Source organism: Tamandua tetradactyla, chromosome 4, assembly GCF_023851605.1.
Source record: "Tamandua tetradactyla isolate mTamTet1 chromosome 4, mTamTet1.pri, whole genome shotgun sequence".
Taxonomy (NCBI): domain Eukaryota; kingdom Metazoa; phylum Chordata; class Mammalia; order Pilosa; family Myrmecophagidae; genus Tamandua; species Tamandua tetradactyla.
In genome coordinates, this window is record NC_135330.1 from 1728011 (window position 1) to 1734026 (window position 6016).

The 6016-nt window shown below is 62.6% G+C and overlaps 2 non-coding genes across 2 annotated transcripts; one reads left to right on the top strand and one right to left on the bottom strand.

Moving 5' to 3' along the window:
- Positions 1–99: 99 nt before the first annotated feature.
- Positions 100–172, bottom strand: TRNAV-CAC (transfer RNA valine (anticodon CAC)). The gene has a single exon. It is a non-coding gene; the product is annotated as a tRNA-Val (tRNA).
- Positions 173–5597: 5425 nt separating this feature from the next.
- On the top strand, positions 5598–5671 carry TRNAN-GUU (transfer RNA asparagine (anticodon GUU)). Its single transcript has one exon. It is a non-coding gene; the product is annotated as a tRNA-Asn (tRNA).
- Positions 5672–6016: the final 345 nt, after the last annotated feature.

Sequence of the window (6016 nt, forward strand, 5' to 3'; positions counted from 1 at the left end):
CCCTGACTGCAGGTGCCTCGGGCCTCCTCTCTCAAGCGAGCTCCGTGGAGCCAACCGCCAGAGTTTGGGAACTGGGAATGTAGAAGCAGAAAAGGGAGCTGTTTCCGCCCGGTTTCGAACCGGGGACCTTTCGCGTGTGAGGCGAACGTGATAACCACTACACCACGGAAACAGGGTGACAGAACAGGGTCCCGATACATTCCTGCAAAGCTACCCCCTGCGCTCCCCGACTCTTAGAGTTTGCAATGTACCAAATGCAACTGGTTTCGAATTTCAACGCCCGCAGCAAAGCGGTGGAAAAGGCCCGGGAGGACGCCGCACCGTCTTTCGCGCCTCGCACACGGCCGCGGCCGCTGGGCCCTGGCTGAGGCTTTTTCCACCTCCCGGCGACGACCTGAGCCCCACACGCCGGGCGCAGCCTCCGCCCCTGGTGGTTCCGGAACCGAGCTCCCTGGGACAGGCTCTCCAGCGCCCGGAGCGGCAGGAGGCGGCGGGTCCCGCTGGGCCGCGTCCCGGGGCTGCGCACGCCTCGACGTCCCCGCGTTGCCCTCCCCGACGGCGGGGATGCCTCTGCGCCGGCCGCTGCCGTCCGTTCTCGCCACTCGATTGAAGGCCAGGCCTTCAGTCTCGCCTTCGGGCTTCAGCCGGTACCGAGGCAGACGCATTTGACGGATGGAAACTCTAGAACTTCCAACCCAGGCCTGCACCCCCCTGGGCGGCCTCTACTGAGCAGTCTGACGACAAGCCAGCCGGGAGGCCGCCCGCCAACGCGGAGTGTCAGGGCGGCCGCCCGGCGGGGGAGGCAGGGCAGCCCACGCGGATCTCACCGTCGCTCGGGTGGTCCCTCATCTGCCTGAGATCCCTTTTCAAGGGCAGTTTGATTTCCCCCTTTATCGTACTGGAACCCTCTCTTTTGGTTGCCTTTTCAAAGTTTTCTGGCTCAGCGTGTCATGGAGGAGTTTTAACAAAGCCGTCAAGGCGGTTTACAGAGAAAAGAAGGTGTTCTAGTTTGAAAGCTGCTGGATGCCATAAACAAGAAACGGAATGGCGTTTAAAAAGGGGGAATTTAATAAGTTGCAAGTTTGCTGCTGTGAGGCTGTGAAGATGTCCAGGATTAAAGCAAGGCTATAGAAATGTCCAACCTAAGGCATCCAGGGAAGGCTATTTTGGTTCAGGAAGGCTGATGACATTCAGGGTTTCTCTCTCAGTTGGAAAGGCACATGGCGAGCATGGTAAATCCTGCCAGGTTTCTCTCCAGCCTTCTTGTTTCATGCCCCTCCCCCGGGGGCGTTTTCCTGTTCTTCTCCAAAGGTATCTGGCTGTTTGTAGCTTTTTCCAAAATGGTTCTTTCTTAAAGGGCTCCATAAGCAACCCCACCTGGAATGGCTGGAGACGCATCTCCGTGGAAACCATCTAATCAAAAGTTGCACCCACGATTGGGTGGATCACATCTCTACGAATCATCAAAAGGCTCGCACCCAGCAATACTGAATGAGGACCAAAGGACATGGCATTGCTGGGGTCCTCCCCACATTCCAACCAGCACGGTAGGGTCTGGAGAGGTTTACCTGTCTGTTCGGTCACAGCAAAAGGCCATAGGATGGAAACAGATTCTCCCTGCAGAAAAGACTTAATTTCTCTCTTTCTCTCTCCCTCTTTCACTCTGACTCCCTTTGTAGGGTCCCCTTTGGACGTGCAGTTTTAAAAGAGTTGGGGGATGATTGTGTCAGTTTTCATTCCCTGCAATCAGTCTCCTGGTGCAGTGGATGCAGAGCTCCTTGCACAGCCGCCGTCCAGGGCCCGCCGTCGGGAGGAGGAGGCTGCGTTCACTAGGCAGCCGGCGCCGGGCTCGCCATGGCCTGCCCGGCCCAGCTGGAGACGCGGACGCGCCTGGACGAAGAGACTCTCTCCCCAGAGACTGGAGGGCCCAGTTCGAATGAAGGGCGCCGGGACGTTGTAGGGTCCTTCTTCGGTAGGACAGAGGGGGCAGTTGTCCTTCCCCTGCAGAAGCCGGAGGGGCGGCCCGCCCCCGGGGAGCTGCAGACTGTCCCCGTGCGCCCGCGTCTCCTGCCACCTGCCCCTCGCGGGATCTGGGAAACCCAGGGCGTCCCGCCCGCTGCCGGTGTGCAGACTGGAGGGAAACGTCGGGGGACAGACACGCGCCCCGGCGCCAGGGTCCGCGACGACAGGCGGGGAGGAGGCGACGCCGAGGCCCGCTGGGAGGGAAGGCGCTGCGGCCGCGGGGCCCGCATTCGAGATGCTGTATCTCAGAGCCTGAACCCTGAGCGAGGCGACCGTCGCGAGTTAAATGATTTTCCCGCTTTTGGGGAAAGAGCCGTTTGCTCAAATTCGGAGATCGAGAAATGGTAGGGCTTCGGGGACCGCCGTCGACGTTTCCCAAGCCAGAAAACACGAATCTCTGCCCGGTTGGGGGCAGGGGCCCGAGGCCAACAGCGGGGTCGCGAGCTGGGCGTCGTCGCTGGGAGCTGGGAGTCGGCGCGGTGGAAGACGCTCAGGCTGCTGGTTCCCGGGGGCCCCGGCCCCTTCCGCGCTCGGGGGCTGAGCGGGGAGTGAAAGCGGCCGCGGGGACAACGGCCCGAAGCTGCGGGAAGCGGAGAAGCGACGGCCCGCGCCGGGGAGGGAAAGGCTGGCGGGAAACACGCGGGGGCCGGACGCAAAGGCACAAGGGCGGGGACGTGCGCAGACCCCCGCAAACACCCGCCCACACCGCCACACCCCCACACCCCTCAACACACACACACACGCGCACACACACACCACACCCCCCCACACACTCAACACCACACACACACACACACCACACACCCCCCACTCAACACCACACACACACCACACCCCCACCCCCCACACACACTCAACACCGCACACACACACACACACACACACACACACACACACACACACACACCCTCCCCGTCCCGCCCACAAATCTGCAGGGAGGTTCCCCCAGGAGGGGAAATCGCAGGGTCGGCAGCTTCCGAAGAGCCACGGGCCAGCCTGGCCCCGGGAGAACCGCCTTCCCTCCCGGGGCGCCCCCCGGGGAAGTGTGCGCGCGCACGTCGCTGGCCCAGCGCGGCCCCCGCCCCCCCCCGCCTGTCCCCGCGCGGTGCCCGCTCCCCGCCCCCCGCCGTCCTCCCGACCGGCTCTCCGCAGTCGCTCCCGAGCCCCCGCGTCCCGCCGGGGCCGCCTCCTCGGGGCTCGGCCTCCGCGCCCTGGTCCGGCTCCCCTCCAGGGCCACAGCGGACAGGACGTTCCCCTCCACTCCTCCCGGGAGGACGGCGCGGGAGAGAGAAGACGTGCGCGGGCCTCGGCGGGGTCTTCCGAGGTGCGGACTGGGCCGTCCATGGTCTGGTGCGGGTTTTGGGTGGCGGGACCCACCGTCCTTCTCACCGACCGGGGATCACTCCTCCACTTGCCCTTGCCCGGGGTGCTGACGACACTTCTCCGTCTCCGCGAAGCTCCCCAGCTGCCTGCCCGGCTCCCGCCCCGCTCACTCCATGCACACCCTCGCCACGCAGCCCTCCAGGATTTCCGCCGCCGCCCCTCCCCCCACGGGCGTCGCCCCCAGCCTCCTCCCCCTCGTCGCCCAGTAAGCGGGTCACCAGCACACGCAGCCGAGGGGCCGGCGCTGACCACCTCATTTCCAAGGAGGCGCGGTCGCCAGGACGTGGCGGCGGCCTCGGCCTCGGTTGTTCCGAGCTCAGCCCCAACGGCTCCACCGGGCTGCAGCGGAGAAGTGCGCGCTCCTGGGGGTGGCGGACAGGGCTGTGACCTCTGCATGGCCGCGTCGGCCTGGACCGTCGGGTCAGTAGGTCTGGAAAGCCAGGGCCGCTTCTCCGCAGCATCGATTGGTGAGGACGTGGGCAGACCTCGGGCTTCCTGGGAAGTACAAACAGGTACTAAATCCGGGGAGAAAAGGAAGGATCCCGCGTGGGAAGGAAACCTGCAAAACAGCCTTCCCTGGCCGGGAATCGAACCCGGGCCGCGGCGGTGAAAGGGCCGAATCCTAGCCACTAGACCACCAGGGAGACACCGAAGGTGCCCCGCCGTGGCTTCTTCGGGTGTCTATACCTGTGCCCTGAGACCTGGGCCTCCCGGGTCACCTACCTCCCCGGTGCCGCGCTCCTCCTGGAATCTCCCGGAAGGCCGGACCCCAGCTTTTCCCGCCCGCCACGCACCGAGCGCTCTGCTGCGAGTGTCCTGCCCCGAGGTCCCGCCGGTCCCCCCAGCCATGGAGCGAGGCGGGTCTCCTGGCTGAGCTTGGAAGGGACCCACAGATGCTGCGGAGCGAGAGGGGTTGGCTATCCAGACGTGGGCAGCAGGTGAGGGGAGGAGGCTGGAGGGGAGGCGCCCAGGGAGAGAAGGGGGCCGTGACAGAGAGCCCGACATCTCCATCCTCAACAAGGACTCTGATGGCTGCAGAAAGGGAGACATCCTGGGCGGGGAGCTCCTTCCAGCAGGCCTCGGGGGCTGCACCGAGCTCCTGAGCTTCTCCTACAACCTGCCGCCCCCGCGGTTTTCCCCGAGTGGGTCGCGCACAGTCCATCTATGCTGAGTGCCGGAAAACTAGACGCTGGTTCTTCCTCAGACCCAATATCCAATTAGCAATTCACGTTTTCCCGTCACTCAAGTGTGGACACGGGTCTGCACTAGGGTTTCTCAGCCTGGGCTCTGCTGATGTTTGGGGTCGGGCAGTTCTTTGCGCAGGGCTGGCCCGTGCCTTGAGGGACGGTCGGGGGCAGCCCTGGCCTGGGCCGACTCGGTCCCAGTAGAATGACCCGACACACCCGGTTCCTGACAGCAGACGCGGCTGCAGACCGCGCTCGCCTTCTCCGGAACTCGCACCTCTTTCGGTTCTTTCATCGGTCCCGATACACTTCAGGGGCCATTTTCCCGCACTGCCCCGGGCGTCCCCGAGCTGCGGAGGCGGTTGCACAGGGGGGAACGGGGTTAGAAGGGGTCCCTCCCTCTGAACCCCTCGCCAGCACGTGCTGCCCTCCCGGCCCTTCCCGGGGCCTGTATCAGGAAGGTGCAAGGAGCTCCTCCACCCTGAAAATAACATCAAACCACCCAAGTTCTTTAAGTGGACGGAAGATGAGAGACGTGTCAGAAGGTCAGACGAGAGACGTGTCAGAAGGACAGACGCAGATGGCCCTACGGAAACGGGCACGTCAATGGGTGCTCTCTGTGCTCAGGTGTCAGGGGAAAGGATTGGAAAACCGCAGAGTCCCCGCCTCTCCCAGTAGAGGGGGTCAAACGATAAAGACTGAAAAACCCCAACCCTGGTGAAGATGGGGAGTGAACACACTCTCACACCCGTTCGTGGGGCTGGACGCGAGCACAGCGTTGGGAAACTTTGGGCAGGTTTATGAAGTTTGGCATCTTCCTGTCTGTCACAGCAGGAGCGCCTCACCTAGGAATTGTTCCAGAAGAGCTGTAAGCGCCTGTCCGCAAAGCCCCTGGTGGACTGCGTGTTCAAAGACGCTTCAGCCCATGTGCGGAGGGCGTAGCTGTGCTGAGCGAGCGGGTGGAAGCAGGCGCCGGTCAGGACCCTTCTCGAGAACGCGCATCGCTGGGTCTCTGTGGCGCAATCGGTGAGCGCGTTCGGCTGTTAACCGAAAGGTTGGTGGTTCGAGCCCACCCAGGGACGCTTGTCTTCCTTTGTAAGGGTCAGGTTTTTCCCGGCCGCTCATCCTTCCCCGTGCTTCCCGCCACGGGCCTGCCAACACGCAGTCCTCTCAGTTATCGGGTCCCCAAGAAGAAACTTGGGGGGCTAGACTCATCCTTTTTTACCTTCTACATGCTTCTTTTTAATTATTATTTTTATTGCGTTATCTTCATATACATACAGTCCATCCGAAGTATTCAGCCAGTGGCTCACAGTATCACATAGTTGTGTATTCACCACCATATTCATTTCTAGGGCTTGTGCATCACTCCAGAAAAATGAAATAAAAACAAAAAAGAAAGAAAATGATACATCCCGTATCCCTTA